Source organism: Aulostomus chinensis, chromosome 8 (assembly GCF_037954235.1).
Source record: "Aulostomus chinensis isolate RoL2024-O1b breed Wild chromosome 8, RoL_Achi_v1.0, whole genome shotgun sequence".
NCBI classification, from domain to species: domain Eukaryota; kingdom Metazoa; phylum Chordata; class Actinopteri; order Syngnathiformes; family Aulostomidae; genus Aulostomus; species Aulostomus chinensis.
The window spans coordinates 2,384,276-2,403,339 of NC_141327.1; the positions used below are offsets into that span (position 1 = coordinate 2,384,276).

The 19,064-nt window shown below is 46.1% G+C and overlaps 1 long non-coding RNA gene across 1 annotated transcript in view; it reads left to right on the plus strand.

The window, feature by feature from the left end:
- Positions 1-237: 237 nt before the first annotated feature.
- Positions 238-19,064, plus strand: part of LOC147256821 (uncharacterized) — a 142,328-nt gene continuing 123,501 nt past the window's right edge. Inside the window, exon 1 of the long non-coding RNA XR_015117418.1 lies at positions 238-267. This is a non-coding gene — a long non-coding RNA (uncharacterized LOC147256821). The remainder of the gene's footprint in view (positions 268-19,064) is intronic.

Consider the following 19,064-nt stretch of genomic DNA (forward strand, 5'->3'; position numbering starts at 1 on the left):
AATCATCATTTTCTGACATGAAACAGGTTTTCCCTGAAAGCATTTTTACGTTTCTTTATCCTTAAATATTGAAATATTACAGTCGATTCATCCTGTACAGTCTGATGGGTATCTCTGCATTCTTTATTCAGATCTGAAACCATTTTCTATCAAATTCTTTCTCTGAAAGCGGCGTGACCTCAGCTGACTCCTTCTCTCTCCTCCTCACAGCTTCCTCCCTCGTTCCAGTCGCTCTGTGCTGAAGTCAAGGTGAGGAAAACAACACATGTAAGTCAAATAGATTTTTTTGCTCATCACATCTCGGCTCCTCTCTTCTCACTTTGTCATGATTCCTGTCCTTGATCTTTCCTTCTTTCGGTCACTCACTTCCTTTTTACTCCTTGCTTGCTTCCTCCCCTCCATCCTCACACCTCACTCTTTTTTATCTTGCACCATGCCATCCCATAATCCAAAGCTCCACATAGGGCTCCGACCCCCTACCTGCTGTACCCGCCCTCCTATTGAGGGTATCAAAAAGTGTGTGTGTGTGTGTGTGTGTGTGAGAGAGAGAGCAAAAGTGTTAAGACTGCTGGAAGGAGTGCGACTGGGACGAACCTCCTCGTCCATGTTTGTTCGTTGATGGATGACGTTGACACACGGACATCATTTTTACAGAGAATCTCAACAACATTTTAAGGTTTTTTTTGTTTGTTTATTTTTTAAGTTGAAAGTCTTGCTCCAGTTCAGGTATGAGGCTGCGCTGATTTATTATTTTTTTTACCTCAACACGACAAAGCAATTACCAGTTAATTATTACTGCAACATTACAGCATAATAGAGTAAATACACACGAGGCAACCAAAGTAAACGGTTCAACTACGTTCAACAGCAGCAGAGCAGCAACGGATGCGGAGGTCAGCGTAGAACGACGGAGTGTCATGATGTCAAATGACTTTTAATTGTTCAAAACCCTACTTTGCACCTCAGGGTGGTTCTGGTGGGGAGCTGGAGGCCCCCGCCTGCCGTCGCACCTCCCATCCAGCAGCTGCAGACACAGATTTGCGTGCTTGCGGGCCCTCGGCGCGGCCGTGTAACGAACCACGCACCCAAATACGTGTAATTAGTAATAATCATAATTAGTAAAAGAGATGACGCTCACAAACTTGATTCTTCAAATTTATGTAGTAAAATAGTTGTGTTATGTTGATTTCCAGCCCCCCCACCTCATCTTGCCCTCTATTCCATGCTTATGAAAAAAAAAGTTCAATAAAAGTCACTTCATTTTAACACAACGAAATCCAAGTTAAGTTTAATTCGCGAGTTAGTGAATAGTGAGTTATGAAGCTATAACCAGGCTGGTAATAACACATTTAAAACCCACATTCACAACAGTTTCCAACGTTTTAGCAACATGATAGATTTCAAATTAAATAAATATTACTAACATAACATTTACAGCTTTTGTTCTGAAATGACCTCAGGGGTCTGCTTGCAGTACTGCCACGGCCCATCGGGGGGCCGTGGCCCACCCTGCTGCTGCCTACGGTAGGCCAGTGAGTAAAGGGCTGATCCCACCTGATCCTCCGGCACCGGTTCCAGAGTCCGAGCCCCCAGCAGCTGCAGCTCCCGGCTGGTGTTTGGTTGGACCCGGCAGCTGGTGGCTACCAGCGCTCAAGCTTCACGTGCCTCAAAGGAATCAGCAGAGTGAAATCTGACGTGATGTTCGCTGCAAGAAGGTCGGCGGAGTCTCTCCTGAGCTTCATCCAAGAACCAATCACTTAGTTGCCCCCCGCTCTTATAGGAAACCCAGCCAGAATGTCAGGACACCCCCACACTGCCCCCACCTCCCTGGTAACACTGGCAGGAAACACACAGTGGGAAATATTTGTTAAAAAAATAATTAAACTTTATTTTACTTCATCATATTGGTATATTCCAGATACTTTAATGTATGAGACGAATACAAAACTAGATGAGTTCATCATTAATATTTTATATTTGCGTACAGGCGGCAGAATTCATAACAAATGTTTTTTGATAGTTTTTTTGATAGTAAGTCTTCAGAATACACACACACACACACACACACACACACACACACACACACACGTTAGATGAAGTTACAGGACGGTGCAATGGATAAGTGTGCGTGCACATGTGTGCGCTGTCATGTCCTTAGATCAGTGGGGAGATGCATCTAGAGGGGGTTGGATCATAGAGGGTGTGCGTGTGTGTGTGAGTGTGTGTGCGCATGTGCGCATGTGTGTGTGTGTGTGTGTGTGTGTGCCAGTAACCCCAGGATGAGGGGATTAAGTGTGAGCCAATGCAGTAAAGGTTAGCGCTTGGTCTCTTACTGAGGCCTCTATCACACACACAAATCTCTGAAAAGATGGTGAGAGAGAGAGAGAGAGAGAGAGGGGGAGAGAGAGAGAGCAGGGGGAGATGTCATTATTACGGGCCGCAGCCTCGCTACCCGAGGGATGAGTTTTCACAAAGCTCAAGTCGCCTTGGAAAACTGATAAAAATCACAACAGAAGTCCAAGAAACAGAAAGTAAACGAAAGAGACTTTTTTAGAGTTGGGAGTTTTTCATTCCTCCTGGAGCTTTTTTGAGTTCGTCTGTAGGGTTTGGAGTTTTTGGTGCTGTTTTGCTTTTTGGGTGTTTGGCGTTGCGGTGGTAATTTTGCATGGCGGACATTTTAGGATTTCTTTTGCCCCACTTAGAAATCTCACAAAATGGCGGACTGGAGGATTGCAACAAGCTGCACCACCATAGAGGTATGAGTGTGTTATTACACAATCTCTATGTGTGTGTGTGTGTGTGTGTGTGTGTGTGTGTGTGTGTGTGTGTGTGTGTGAGACAAAACAGTTTATGCTGACTGGTCACTGCATTTTGAGATCTCATATGAAAGCAGTGTATTTTGATTTCCGGCAGTCTCTGGTGCTGCTCATGATCCAGTTGTGGTTATTTAGCCTGCGCGCCAGCTAAGGAGAGCTGTCCTGTGGCTGTGACTCCTCTTGTCTCGTATCTGCAGTCAGTAAAACTTCAGGTTTGATGAAGGGTTTCAACCTGTCAGCATTCTTATCTGTTGGCGTAAATCAAACTGTACGGATTTCATTGACACACAAAACCAATACGTGCCACCTTAAGACGTCCAGATACAATAAAAACTCTAATGGCTTTTTAATAATCGTAACTTTAAAGTGCCTGAGACGTTTTTATCCGCTTGATGTGAGCATCCAATCTGCAGTCTCGTTAGGAAATGATCAAAAACACTTTTTTTTTTAACAAGTAAAATACATTCTAAAAAATTAAACATAAATCCAGAAGTTTTATTGCAAAACAAGCATCTTTGTTTGCTGCTGAACAGTCTGGAGGACATGAAAAATGCAAGACCTGTCTCCACTGGCCAATCCCGAGTAACAACTTGGATGGAGTCTAACCAATCAGGATGTGTCTCTCAGGGTCCCGCCCACAAGACCCAGTTTAACAGCAAACAAAACTTCTGGATTTAAAAGTGAGCTTCATTTATCGAGCACATTCCTCATCGCAGCGGTGTACAGTTGCAATATTCATCCTTTCACGCTCACATTCACAAACTGATGGCAGCTGTGTGAGGAGCAAGCAGCTCATGAGCAAGAGGGATGCGTGTCAGGGGTGGGGCCACGCCGCTAACAACACGGGACATGAGACGTGCGGCGCAAATCAACGACACAAACTCACAACAACATGGCAGTGTTTGCTCTGACACCACTTTTCTTTTTTAATCGTAAATTCATCAACCTTCTGTTTGGCTTCATAATAAAGTTAGTCAAAGTACACACAGCAGTAGTATAGCTCGAGTACAGTGTGTCCCTGCAGCCAGTACTACACCGCTGGAGTCAAGACTACGATGTGTCGGGGTCCTGCAGGTGTTTTCGGCTGTAAACCCAAGTCCAGTTTTTATCTCCATCCTGTCACGGCTTGCAGTTCCGTCTCACGAGGCTCCAACACCCCGGCTCTCCTTGTGCAGCTTCTTCAGATTGTACAACCGTGACCTAGTTTTCACTGCCAGAGCAGCACAGCAGCTAGCCTGCCGCGGCCCGGCCCGGGAACAAACCCCAGATGGCGTGTTTTTCAGATTCACTGCATGTCGTGGTGCAGTGCAGACACAAATGTCCATCAGCACACCTGCACGAGCTGCTAACTTGCTAACTGTGTCTGTACTAGCAACCCTACCACAACTGCCACTGCCTCCGCTGAACTGCTAAGACTGCTCATTATATTACACGCATAAATGCATCCGTCTGGTTCGACTTGGTCAGACAGAAATACGTGAACAACAAAACACGACGGCCACCAGGGGTTCTTTGCCCTCGTGCATCCAGAGGTGGTTGTGTTCAACAACAGAATGCAAAGGGTTAATGTCTTGTTGTTCAGAAAACATACATCGGGTCTATATTTTTAATTGGCATTTGACAGAGACGATCACAGCGTTTTAGTGATTTTTAAAGTCGTATATCATTTTGGCACAACACGAAAGGTTAATCGGAAGCACTGTGATATTTTGTCCCGTAGTAAAGTGCCATGTCGGATCCATCCACCGCCCCGGCCGCCTCCTCGTCCGAAGCAATGTCAGTGTCATCGATGGACGTTTGTGTGTCAACCACAACAAATGGTTCCACTTGACTTTCCCTTGGCTTACATCTGTGGTGCCGCCACCACATAACACAGTTTTAAGAGTCACTCAGGGCTGAGTTGGACCGCGATACCATCACGTGTCCATCTGTGCCGACTCTGGATGCGCATGATGTCACCGGCGTCTGTGCCAAGGTGCTAAACTCCATCTTTGTAAAGTGGGAGGAGGAGGAGGCTCCTCATCAACATCCACTGCGTGATCTGGAGTCTTTGTTCAGCCGCTTCCACGGAAAAAACAACAACATTCAAATAAATATTTGATTTAGTGGAACACAAAACTGAGACCTGACATCCACAGTAAAACAGGATCCACTTTCACACTGAGAAAAACTCCAGAAACTGCCAGTGCTGAACATGTTCCAACGAGACCAGTCACCCTGGGCAAGTCCACGTGAGACGAGTCGGTCTAGTCCACGTCCGGGCTGTCACGAGAAAGATGAAGAAAGACTGAAAAAAATCATTTTAAAAGGATAAACAATAAAAGAAAATATGTTATTTGGAAAAAAATCAGGAGATTAATTCAGGAATCTGATGCAATGATGTGATAGAACACAAAAGAATAAGCCAGGACATGATAATCAATTTAATATTGATTCAGATCACATGTCTTTACCTTTTTATCAACCAAAGTGTGTTATTTTGATAAATATGTCGCGTGTAATCCTGGTCACTTCCTGATGGGATCAGGGAACTTTGGACTCCAGACAGAATTAGCAGTGAACTTCATTTCTGTTTCACTTTCCACCTCCAAATGTGTTCATGTCAGCAAAGCTGCGTGGCTGCTGTGTTCCACGTAGCATCAGTTAGCCCCGATAAACAGCGAGCGGTTTGTGGCTGTTTCCGTTAGCTGCTAAGGTTAGCGTCACCTCAGGTCAGCTGCCCTTCCTGGTAACTGCTGATCCCACAAATTCAGGGCAAACGGCTTGAGGTCTTTGTGTTGTTTAACTATGATAATTGTGACTTTGTGATTTGGAGAATTGTCTTGGAAGCTCCAGCCAAAAAAAGAAGGGAAATAAAAGTGTTAAAAATGGCAGTTTAACAGCAACAGATGCAGCAGATATTTTAGCCAGAAACGCTGCACTTTTCTTTATACACACTTTTCTATTTTTTTAGATCATCAGCGGTCATTTATTTTGGCAGGTGGGTGTGTAACCTGTTCTTAATATCAAATTGATTTCATTTAAACAGGGATTCTGTTGCAGCCGTCAGCTTCAGTTGACCTGAAAACACTCAGACAAACAGGATCAGTGTCAAAACATCAGAACGTTCAGCCAAAAGACACGAGAACGCTCAGTAGAACTTCCTCATTGTCTTTCACGCATTCCTCCGTTGTTGGCATCTAATTTAAGCGATGATCTCCAACATGTTCTCTTTTATTAATGCTGCAGGTAAAACACTGCTTATTCACAATGAACCTCGAGCAAATTTTCCCCTGACGTTCACTTGCGGAAGTTTTGACGCTCCATCGCTGTGTTTATTTGAACCCCCAAAACAGGAGTCCCTGAGTCTTCTCTTCCAGGGACAGGAGAGCAGGACGACCACTGCCTCTGTGACTGCCATGTACAAGTGCGGCAAGAATGGAGCTTTTTAGACAACGAGGGTTCATTTTATTTAAATGACAATCGGGGTCCTATTTTAAGCAGGGCGTGAGCTGGCACTCGCAATGAACCTGCTCCACCTGCACCAGGTGCTCCACCTGCACCAGGTGCTCCAGCGTGTTACTGAGGCTGGTCTGGTGCCTCCATGGTGGCAGCAGGAGACGTTTGCTCCATGGAGCCAGGAGAGGCTGGTCTCTGATCAGTGGAGTCATGAGAGGCAAGATGTTAGAGACTCATCACTCAGACCAGCAGGGATCATCACTGCTGCCTGGGACCCTGGAGACATGGACCCCCACCTCCTCCAGACTTGCTAAACCTCCTCCGCTTCAGGCCCTGAACACAAAACACACACATGGCCGCCTGGCACCACAGATCACCTTCGTAAGGTCCTGTGAGTTTGTCGCCCCTGAGCTTTAATCTTGAGGAGCAGGGCTGCCACTTTTTAGTTGAAGTTTGAATGAACCGTTGAAGGTGGCTTGAAAAGTTCACCTTTGAGCGATGCTAACCTGGTGGAAGTGCTGTCCTTGAGCTCACTGGACCAGTTTGACGAAGCTCCCTCGTTATCCGGCGCTCTAAACTTCCTGAGCCGTCCTGAGCAGCAAACATTTCAGAGCTTTAGCAACCAGGCTTTAGCTGCAGGCTAAGGACAAGTCAGCTAACATGAGCTTGCCCTGAGCTCACTGTGACACGTACTGTGCAGGTCATTCCACGTAGTAACAAAACTTTTTGGTTGTAGTTTTTGGTTGTGGGAAGCTTTTTTTTTTTTTTTTTTGCCTTTGTGTGAATCGACTGGATGAACTTGTTAAGTTTCCTTTCAGCTGGAAAAAATGGACGTCCGTGTTTAGGTGCTCATGTGCTGTTAGAGAGGAAACGGTTGCTTCAGTCTCATCATATTAGAGGATTTACAGCAGTGGTGCTTCAGACCACTGGTGCTCGAACGTGTGTGTGTGTGTGTGTGTGTGTGTGTGTCCACCTTCCTGCGTATCCTTGATCACTGTGTCAGTGAGACAGCAGGGGAGGGTCTGAAAGCCAAAAGGCCACTTGGCTCCACAGATTCAATTCCCTCTTCATTAGCAGTCACATTACTTTAGATTAGCAGAAAGTGGACATTTACAGGCAATGCTGATGCCCGTAATTAAAATTAATTTAAAAAAGAGAGACACAAAGAGAAGTAATTACTCCAAGTGTTAAAGGCTTTCTCCCCGCAACTTTTCTTATCGTTTTATTGCTCGGCTCTTACCGAAGGAAATAAAAATGCAAAGGAGAGAGTGGACTTAGTGGGGAGAAAAATTAAGCGCTAGCGGTCGCTCATTAATGACTTCACCTGATTATTAGGAATGGGAAGTCGGCCGTAAAGGGTGAGTAATTTACAATGACATTTTTTAATTAGAGTGGATTTGCTTTGAATGAAATGAAATATAAATGGGCTCTTAAATAGCTTATCACAACCTCAGTGACTTGAAAAGCTTTGTCCACTTGATGAAAGGTTTTCTGTTACAAACAAGGCGGAGGCCGGCGCCGGAAAAAGGATTGATCGAAGCAACCAGAGCAGCGGTACAATAGCACACCTCGCAGCCGAGGGGTCATCGGTCAGCCGCTCAGTGTGTCACCCCGTGCACGCTGCCACCGGGGACAAGACGGGTGTCTGGAATGGTGTAAAAGATAGATAGCTTTACTTTTTATGGTATATTTATGTTTTTTTCTCCCACATATGGCGTCATTACGCGATCATGCACACAGCAGCTGTGTTTCAGTGGACAGTTCAGACGACAATCCCAGCGTCCCAGTGCACACTCGGTCCTCGCATTCTCATAAAAGTCCAAATGAGAACGTTTAAGGTGCTTTTGAGAGACATCATTTGCAGAGGTGACTCTTGCTCACAGTCGCCGCCGTCGCTCACGTAGGAGAACAGTCCCTCGCAAATCTGACCTGAGCAGCTTCCTGTCAAACCTCCTGCTGCACGTTTCCCTCTCAGGAGACGTGATCACAACCAAGCTGCCTGTGTGACTGACATGGCTGAGGAAGCCACTTCACACTGAAGTTGGAGCTGGAATGTTTCAGGGTTGTCCAACCAGTGAGTGATTAAACCTCCTGATTTCCTACAGGTAGAACCTCAGTGGTGACTTCAAAGCAGCTAGAAACAAATGGAGCGCGATATTCACTGCAGGTCTTTCCAGGTCCCACGTTGTCCAAATAGGCTGCAGCGCTGGATCCAGCCTGGCCCGCATCTCAGTCCAGCACAACGTCCTCAAGGGAAAACACAATGTTGCACCGAAGAAATCAAAAGCAGTCATTCTTAGCATTATTTTTCAAATTCTTTTTGTTGTTTTTATTGTCAGTATCGTTATGAAATCATTTAGAAGCAGCATTCTGTCGATTCATGTCAAGAACGTATCGTGGTGTTCAAGAACGACATCATCAAGAGAGACAGTCCCCCTGCAGGCTGAATACGCCACAAACTGAACAGCCTCACACTGACAGCCCTGCAGCGCCGTGCTCTCTCGAAGCTCCGCCCACTGCACGGTGGACGCTGGTCACGCGTCGTGTCACACTGGCAGCTGCATGTCCTTCAAACTCACACGCCATCTTTTCACCAAAACAAAACTTAGAATTTCACCGAGAACAAAACACAATCATTTGTTTCATGAGGGGAAGATCAGGGTTCCAACTTCCTGCTTCCCTTCCTGAAGCAGGATTCGAGTGTGGATGCATAATCTGAAGAAATGTGCGAAAAAGTCACTGATGGTATGGGATTATGAAATTTGAACTGTTACTTCAAGCTAAATGCTCTGGTCTTCAATCACTCCAAGTATCCACCAGCTGTCTGTTGGCAAAAAGTATCACATGATTTCTAGAAGTGAGGTCCAGCAGCAGCTACAAGGATTCTGGCAGTTGGACGGACAATAAAAGCAATAAAAGCTTTGGTCATCGTGTTTCCAAGTGTCGTAGTTTGGCTACGTGATTGTTACACAATGCTGTTGTGTGAAGAATCACACGGGAGTCCCAGGTCACAATCTGCAGCCGTGGCGCTGGTGGGGTTCCTGTATCTCAATCGCCCAATTATATTTGAATCATGTGGATCAAAGCCAGGAAGGAGACCTTTGGTTTTCCTTTCTTTTCCACTGTATTTAAGCTGGAAGTGTCTGGAGGTTCACCTCTCTGGAGGTTCTAGATGGAACGTGTTTTGTTTTCTCACATATAAAGGTTCCACCTCTGGCATCAGTTCCAGTTCTCCCCTGTTGGCGAGTGACCACCTGAGCGAGGATCTCACATGAGCTCCTGCTGCGTCCTGAGGACAGGAACGCGTCTCAGTGTGGGCCTTGCAGTGACTGAAGTCACTGCTGCTGGTTTCCCTGAAGCTTCCTGCTGCTGCTATGAAACTGAAGCTGGACAGCTGGTATCTTACTGGGGTCTTGCTGATCATGAAACTTAATTTGAAGTAAAGGTGGAGCAGTGGTCCTCACTGTGGCCCCCCAGCAAGAGGGTTGTGGGTGGAGCAGTGGTCCTCACTGTGGCCCCCCAGCAAGAAGGTTGTGGGTGGAGCCCCGGCTGCAGCACGGGGTCTTTCTGGGTGAGTCTCCATGTTCTCCCTGTTCCTGCTGGGTTCTCTCTGGTACTCCATCTTCCTCCACAGTCCAAAGACATCAAGAGGGACCAGGTTAATCCAGACTCTAAATTGACCGTAGGCGTGGCTGGGAGAGCCAATGGTTGTCTGTCTCTATGTGTTGGCCCTGCCATGGACTGGTGACCTGTCCAGGGGGAAGGCTGCTGGGATAGGCTCCACCCCCACCACCCTGAACAGGAGAAGAGGGAGAAGATGGATGAAAATTTGAAAACCAAAATGCAGGAAGCTGCTGAGATGTTTGAGGACCGTCATGTGACCGTCTCACATCCCTACGTGTTCAGCTGGTGAGCCTGGAAAGCTGAGACACCACTTAGGCCTTAAAGCGACTTTCCTCACCATTGTGTTGTGACACCGAGGCAGAAAATTCTAGCTGATAAAAATCTGTTTATCGCAGAGCTTTTTAAGACAAGCCACTCCACTCTCACTGTGCCCCACGTCTTAACCCGCCCAGCCTCCCTTTTCCAAAATGTCTCCCATGTGAGATGTAAGCTGCACAGTTTGTGTGTGCATGAAATAGATGAGTCCATCTTGTGAAAAAAGAATCCTGGTCCAAACCCTGCAGTCCAAAATCCACTGCTCCTGCCACTATATCTGCTCACCCACACATACACACAGCCTGCACTCTGTAGATAAGCAGCGGAGTTGTGTGCACCTACAACCAGAAAGAGAGCAAAAAAGACGGATTGATACACACATATTTACCCAGAAAGAAGAAAGAGAGAGACGAGTGAGGGAGAAGGGAGCGAAAGAAGGAGAGAGAGGTGCTTATGATGTTATCTCTAAGCGAATATTTACCTCTCAGTGTGAAATATTCACCTGCTGCTTCTCAGTGTGACAGCAGTCGCCGCTCGCTCGCTGCCAGGAGCTGCTCACGTGTGTGTATTTAAAGTTGATTTTCAGTCGATTTCACAACCTTTTTTCTATTAATCAAAGGCATATTTGATGATAGCTGCAGTCTTAATCTAATGCACCGGTCTGGTGCAGTGTGAAAACATTAGTAACAGATTAGTTTTTCATCAGGAAGTGATCAAACATGGAGCAGGAGCACCTTTGTAGATGAAGCAGACGAAGCCACAGGTAAAAATCTCCTTTTGGCAAGAGCAAGAATTTCTGTACTAATCACTATTTCACATGAAGGGAGATACCTAAATACCAATCCATTCATTTTAATGTGGTTCTTTCTCTCTGAGGCTGGGACAGTTGACTCATTTCTCTCTCTGTTCCAATATTCGAACCATCAGCGAATTCAAGAAATGAAATCCTTCAAAATTCATCTTTTAATGGCCTCAGTGATTTTAGACACGAGCTGATTCCCGGCTGCAGGACACTCCATCAGCCCTTCGCGTGTGTGTGTGTGTGTGTGTGTATACATATATATATGTTTCATTTGCCATCTGGATCCCAAATTTGGAATGAAAGACTCCAGTTTTCTTAAAGAGACGGCGACCGCAGCAGTTGACCGCTGGGAGGAAAACGAGCACAGGAAGGGAGACGCATCTTAGCAGGTGCCAGGAAAACCTGCTGATGTCTGGCACACCAGATTACATGGTTTCATTGTACATTCAATGCACAGGCCACTTCTTGATTCTATTTTTTTTTTTTTTACTTTTTATGCTGTCAAACTGAAGTCTTGTGCTCCACCCTCACACCGGCCCTGCTGCAGCTGCTTATTTGCTCCAAGCGAAGCTCAAACCAGGTTATTTTTCATACGGTGGAAGTGACTCCTCCTCCTGGGTGAACTGGGTGGGACACGCGGAGTTTTAGGCTAAAAGGCATCAGGTTGAATATTTATGTATCATTTTATATCATTTTCCTTCAGATCAATAGTCCAAAACTCAACTTTAATGAATTAAAATTGACATAAAACAACAAAAAAAGTTGTTTTTGCTGTCTGAATAATTTTCTGTCCGACTATTTGAAGATATGCAAGTCAGTCATTGCGGCTCCACCTGTGTGTTCTGTGTTAGGAGACCAGGAACACCACTGGATGTTCTAAATGAGGAGCCTTCTCTTTCATGCTGCTATGAGGGCTTGAACTCTGAACGTCCAGACTCTTCCAGCTTAACCACAGTAGGAAAGAAAGGAAAGCAAAGTCTCCGTCCTGGCTTTGATCCTCATGGTCGAAAAATCTCTGGCTCTTAAGATACAGGAACCCCACCGGCTCCACCGCCGCCGGAAGGTGAAAGATGGTGACCTGTCACTTCCTTGTGCTTCTCCTCATGGGAGTGTTGTGTTAATAAGGACGTGTCCAGTCACGGGGCCACCTTGCAGTGGGCGGAGCTTCGAGAGAGCACGGCGCTGCAGGGCTGTCAGTGTGAGGCTGTTCAGTTTGTGGCGTATTCAGCCTGCAGGGGGACTGTCTCTCTTGATGATGTTGTTCTTGAACACCACGATACGTTCTTGACATGAATCGACAGAATGCTGCTTCTAAATGATTTCATAACGATACTGACAATAAAAACAACAAAAAGAATTTGAAAAATAATGCTAAGAATGACTGCTTTTGATTTCTTCGGTGCAACATTGTGTTTTCCCTTGAGGACGTTGTGCTGGACTGAGATGCGGGCCAGGCTGGATCCAGCGCTGCAGCCTATTTGGACAACGTGGGACCTGGAAAGACCTGCAGTGAATATCGCGCTCCATTTGTTTCTAGCTGCTTTGAAGTCGCCACTGAGGTTCTACCTGTAGGAAATCAGGAGGTTTAATCACTCACTGGTTGGACAACCCTGAAACATTCCAGCTCCAACTTCAGTGTGAAGTGGCTTCCTCAGCCATGTCAGTCACACAGGCAGCTTGGTTGCGATCACGTCTCCTGAGAGGGAAACGTGCAGCAGGAGGTTTGACAGGAAGCTGCTCAGGTCAGATTTGCGAGGGACTGTTCTCCTACGTGAGCGACGGCGGCGACTGTGAGCTTCGTCGCTCCCACCAGTGCTCCAGTTGGCACCTCCTCCAAATTCACCATCACCAGTGGGAATCGCCTCTGCCAGTTATCATCTTAGCACCGCCCTCTCCCAACGGCATCTTAAGTCCGAGATGACATCTTCCACATCCACTTAGGTCTGCTGTGGAAAAGCATCTTAACCACAGATGTTTTCAGACATCGTCAAGGATTATCAGGTCTTCCCGCCCAATCGTCGGGAGCTAAATCCATCTTGAGGAGTTCCTCTGCTGCAGGGGGAGATGTCCCAACCAGTCTGAGAGAACAACGAGAGCAGATAAGAGTGGACGTATGACAATGAACGAGCCGATGTGTCCTAGCTTGTAATTTCCTTTTTAATGATAATAATTATAATTAAAAGATAAAATAAAACTGGATCACCTCCAACAATTTCTCCTTTTAATAGCAAATAACAGGAGCTTTTTTTATTCCCAAGTCAAAATGATGTTTCTCCCCAGCGACCCAGAGGCGGCGTCTCCGTGCAGTTTGGGTTTGCTGAGGACCCTGTCACGAGTATTTCAGCTGATCCAGCACCACAAACCCACTCGTATGCAATTACTTGTGAAATAGTCACATTTTCTTTTTTGTGCGACCAAATTTTGTCTTTAAAAGTCAGTCATTTTTGCACTTTTTTTTTTTTTTGCCAATTTCCAGCAAATTCCCTTGATTTGCCACATAAACACTGAAACACTGCTTGGACTTCATTTGCAACAATTAAGCCAGAAAATAATTTAGAAATAAGTTTCAAGCAAATGAACGGAAAATTAAAAAAAATACAAAATGAAGAGATGTGATCAAATGTGCCTTTTTAAAAAAAAAAAAATCATTCAAATTTTAATTAGATTTTTTTTTTGTATGAAAAATTCTCATTTTCCTGCAGGAAACTAATTTGAGAACTCAAGATAATCTGCTGCCGTTCCAAGAGCCTGGTTGCTGCTGGAGATTCAGGGTGGGGAGACGATCTGAACCCAAAGATTCAGCATCAGAGCCGCGTTTGCGGCCGCAGGACCAGCGGAACCATGTTCTTCCAGCTGTTGTGCTGCCCAGTTTCCCCACCTGCTCCTGGTAACTGTGCCGTCAGCACAAACAGCCTGAAAGCGGCTGCTGCTGCTGCGACCGAGATGATGAGATCCAAGATGTTTTGCTCCCTCTTTAATTCCTCGACTGCCATTTTCCTCTCATCAGGAGAAAAAAAACCTGCTTCTTCCAAAGTCCTTGCGTACTCCTCTATTTCCCGTGAACATTGCTTTTTTCCACAATGTCAGGAAATACCTTCCGCAGAAGAAGTTCAGTTCTGTAAGTGAGAGAGCTGCGAGGCTGCAGCGTATAATGAAGCCGACGTGATAATTAGATCTTTTAATTCCTGGGGCGCCTCATTTGTTTCATTTCTGGGGTTTGTTGTTTTTTTCCTGTGGAAACGGAGACACGTTGTTGCTTTCAGGAGGATTGGTGTCGAAAAAAAGAATCTTTTCAATGATATCTAACATGTTGGGGTTTGAAGATGAACGATTAGAAGATGGGATGAAGTAATTCTGAGGACAGCAGGGTTGAACATTCTGGTAAAACATCAAATTAAATGTGAGTTTCTGTGCTTTCACTTTTCCATTCAGGGAAAATATGTACAGTTTCTCCTCTGTTTGGTGAAGGTTAGACAGAAACTGTTATTGAGCTGGTTATTATTCAATCTTCCAGTTATATCTAGTCAATCTGTCCTCCTCAATGTCAGCCTGACAACTGTTGGTGGACTTCTTTGTTGTCAGGCTGACGTTGAGGAGGACAGATTGGCTCTTCTCAGGATAATGCGGACGCTCCTGTGAGAGAGACCAGTGAGGCCGCTTAAGTCTGCATTCATCAGGCGACGCCTGGCTTGTTGTTGATGTTGATTGCAGCAGCTGATGGATGAACTCAGACATCTCTCCAATACAGTTTTCATGTTGTAACTCGATCAATGATAAATGAAGCAACGGGAAACGCTAACATTTGGACCTCCTTGAGAGAAACGCAGCAGCCAAAGTAGAAAAGTGCTCTTGTGCATGTCAGTCTTTTCTCTCAACACAACAGTGTTGTTCGTCACACCAGGACTGCCAGTGGACGCCCTTTTTCGGTTCTGATGGTAAATTTATACCTCATAAAGAACTTTTTTTTTAGCCCGAAAGACCTAAGGCGAGTATTTTTTTTCTCAACTGTGACATTTCGATCAAGCTCTTCTAATGGGGTAGTTCAATAGATGAAGAGTAGAAGACGTTCGTGAGAAGAGAGAAGTTCATCTCGCCACTTTGCCCGCTCGTTATTGATGACTGATTGTCCACGCTGTTGAAAGAGCGCCGTGTTCGAAGTGCAGAGAGATTTTTAGCAGTTGTGCTCTTGTTCGTTGCGTCCAGTGATTTGTATTCGAGGCCCATCTGCCTGTTCATCAGCATCAAGATCGATGCAAAAATGAAAATTCATACCTGTTTTTCTGTGCAAAGCACTGACTTCCCAGCGTCCATGGCTGTGTTTTGTTTTGTTTGCTAGGAGTGTATCAACCTTTTTACCTCATCTATTTTGCAATATTTGCCAAATAGATTTTTTTCCATCCCCAGCCTGTATTTAAAATAGAAAATGTAAATAATTACGGGTAGATGGAAGCACGCCTCGTGCTGCACGGCAGCTACACAACGTGGAAAAGTTGTTTCTCAAGGTCACGCGTGTTAAACGGGCGGGAGAAGAAAAGTGCCGACGCATCAGTCTGAACAGGCTGATCCTGATTCCGACCGTCGGCTTTTGTTTACAGATGTTTTGATTAAAATTCATGAAAACAAACACAGCAACAAGGGGGGCTTTGAACAGCACCCACAGCAAAGCCTGCTCTTCAACTCCAATATCCAAAGCTACGCCAAAGATAATAGACCTGCGTCGAGATGCATTTATGATGCTGTTCTCGTGTGTGTGGGGAATGACCTCGCTCAGGTCATTATCTATTTATGCCTGTGTGTGTTTCTGTGTATGCGTGTGTATGAATGCAAGCGTATGTATATAAGCACGAGTGTGTACACCTTTATAATGGAGTTGGTGTTAAGTGGAAATGAGTGACACCTCCTCTGCTGGTGTCGGAGCTTTGTGTACCAACCACGTCGGCACGTGACGGCAGGCTGCCGGGTTTGAACCATAGTGACCCAAACACCAGCAGCCCGGGATGTGAAGGTTCATTTTGACTCATTTTGATTTCTAAAGTTCACAAAGGATGGATCGGGTGGCTGATGTCACACCTGCTCGCCGCCCTTTTGATTTGTTACCGTCTGAGACACCGGTGACGTTTCAGAGAGCGAAAAATGCTGCTGATGCTCCACAACTTCAAGCTGGGAATTTAAGGTTAAGGAGAGAAATTGGGTTTTGGATGAAATATCAGTGTGTGTGTGTGTGTGTGTGTGTGTGTGTGTGTGTGTGTGTGTGTGTGTGCGCTGGTGGTGTTTTCAGAAGCACACGTCAGACTGCGAGGAAGATGCCTGATTTCAACCACAGGACAAAGATAAACACAGAGGGCGTGGACAGAGAGGGGATCCACAGGGCGGTGCCGGTCTGACGCACCACGGCTCATTTGTGTAACGGCGTTTGTTGTTTCCACATATTTAAATGTGCAACAGCCTTTTAGACCAGCTGATGCCTCGCCACTCTCTGCTTCAACCTCCTCTGCGAGGACGCCAACATCTCCACTCTGACGGTCTGGCTCCCAGCGCTGGTGCTGTGAACTGGACTTTGTTTGGAATGCTCATTTGCATAAAAGGGGGGCAGAGTTTTCTCCAAGCACTTGAGCAGCACCTCATTTAAATACACGACGACCGCAGCAGAGACGCTCCGTGAGGACAGAGGTCACCACGCGGCTTTTATTCTTCTCTCAGCTGTTCGGTGGGTAAAATGGCCCCTGAATGCTTTGTGACCCTAAGAGGAACCTAAAGGTTCTGAACTGACCACAGACTCTGCACGCAGCTGAACCTGATGATCATCACGGGTGGCGGTTTGTGATGCACGATGCCCAGCACACAACCAGCTCCTAAGTGTGTGTGTGTGTGTGTCAAGGAATTCAGAGAAGTCAGACCTGAAGGGAAACTAACCCGACTGTCCAAGAGGCACCAGGGGGAAACACTGCCACCAGTTAAAAGAGAAGCTGCTCAATATTCATGTGAAGAGAACAGTTCATTTTCAGAACCCCCATCTGACAGTGTCAACAGCAGTGGTGTGTGTGTGTGTGTGTGTGGGGGGGGGGGGGGGGGGTAATAAAGCTCCTGGGCTCATGATGAAAAGTGTCAGATGAAAGGTCAGAAGGGCAACACAAACAGGAAGCTCCACCTCAAACCTGATGGCCATGAGACCACTGGATGCAAATCCAGTGTTAAACAGCGGCTACCACATCCTGGCAGACTGTTTGTCTTTTACTCCCAAATTAACCAAAGAAGACGCTTGTCTATGGGTGTACACTGAAGAAAAGGCTGGCTGCTCGGCTCCCTTGTCCCAGTCCTCCCTGCAGATTTGATGAATCTCTCACGTGTTTGAGGAGGGAAGCACCTGAGAGCCGACAACAATCGCTGAAGCGGCCGCGTCCAGTTCAGTTCCCAGCGCTGACACTCGAGCCTAGAGGGAGAAAAGCCGCAGATTTGTGACTAAAGCGGACGGTGGAATCATACATCAACATTATCTCACACACACACACACACACACACACACACACACACACACACACACACACACACACACTTGCAGGGCTGACGAAGATGAGGAGTTTGAAGCAATGGTTTCAATACAGCAGATCAAACTTGGCGTGATGGTAGTTCTAGTACAGATAGACGTTGTGTGGCGGTTCAGTCTCATCCATCTAAAATGGGGTGGCGTGGGGGGGGGGGGTGACACGTGACTGGCCCAAGAATCTGTTTGCTGATGAGAGCGATTTCCAACTTCCCAACATGGAGGCAAGACAGTGAAACGCAGGTCGCGTGGACGACAACGAACCAACTCATTCTGACTTAAACTGGGACTGTGGCCCACGCTGGCGTCCAGTAACCTCCCAGTACTGTGGTGACGCTCCACCTTTGTGACCAGTCACACCTTGAGGTAATGATTATTAGTGGCTGTTCCAACGTACGTTTAGCTCACTTTTTTCAAAGTAACCTAAGATGGAACGTGCGTCAACGTGTTTACTTCAGGTGCTCTGGTGACTCTCAGCTCTGCCGTGTGCAGCCTGTGATAAAAACCACCGTCACTCACCAGCAGCACCTGCAGAGTTTTGATTGGCAGCTGACAGTGAACTGTAATATTTGAGTATGTGGGGAAGAAATTGCTTAAAGATGCATGGAGAGCAGTAGGTTCAGGATTCTGGCAGTAAACATCCACCAAGGAACTCGTCTGGACGACAGAGGAGGAACAAACTCCTGGTTTGCGGGAGAAAGATCAGCTTCCCTCAACTATTGTTCTCTCGCAGGGACGCCGTGGCGCCCCGGCACGCCCCTACGTGTGACGTGCATTATTTAGGGCGAGTAGCGCTCCTCCTCTGCACCCTCGCTCAGCTGGTCTTGGAAATAAATCTTGCACCTTTTGCAGCAGAACCATGTTCACCTTCTTGTTCACCCCCCCCCCCCCCCCCACACACACACACTATTTGGACTACATAGGGAGCTCATCTGCAGGACAAAAATAACTTTCAGATATTAACACACACACTCTTTTCGAGTCCATCTGTTGTTTTTCTGAAAGCCAGTGCAATGCATGATGGGATAGAGTGCCTGGTTAGTGAGCGTCGAATGATAAAACTGACTCAGCTGATCTTTCCTTCATTCGACTTTTTTTAGTTTGAGATATTTTCAAATTTGTATTTAATATTTTTTCTCACTTTTGTGTCTTTTAACTTTTTTTTTTCATTCGTCCACTGGTGAGCTGGAGAGTGAGAGTCTGACTGCACATCACAATGCTGAGAAGTGTGACGATGACGTGATGATGATGATGTGTGATGATGATGACGTGTGATGATGACGTGATGATGATGACGTGATGATGATGACGTGTGATGATGATGACGTGACGATGACGTGTGATGATGACGTGTGACGATGACGTGTGACGATGACATGTGATGATGACGTGATGATGATGATGTGTGATGCTGGTGTGACGATGACATGTGACGATGATTTCTGATGATGACGTGTGACGATGACATGTGATGGTGACATGTGATGATGACTTCTGATGATGACGTGTGACGATGACATGTGATGGT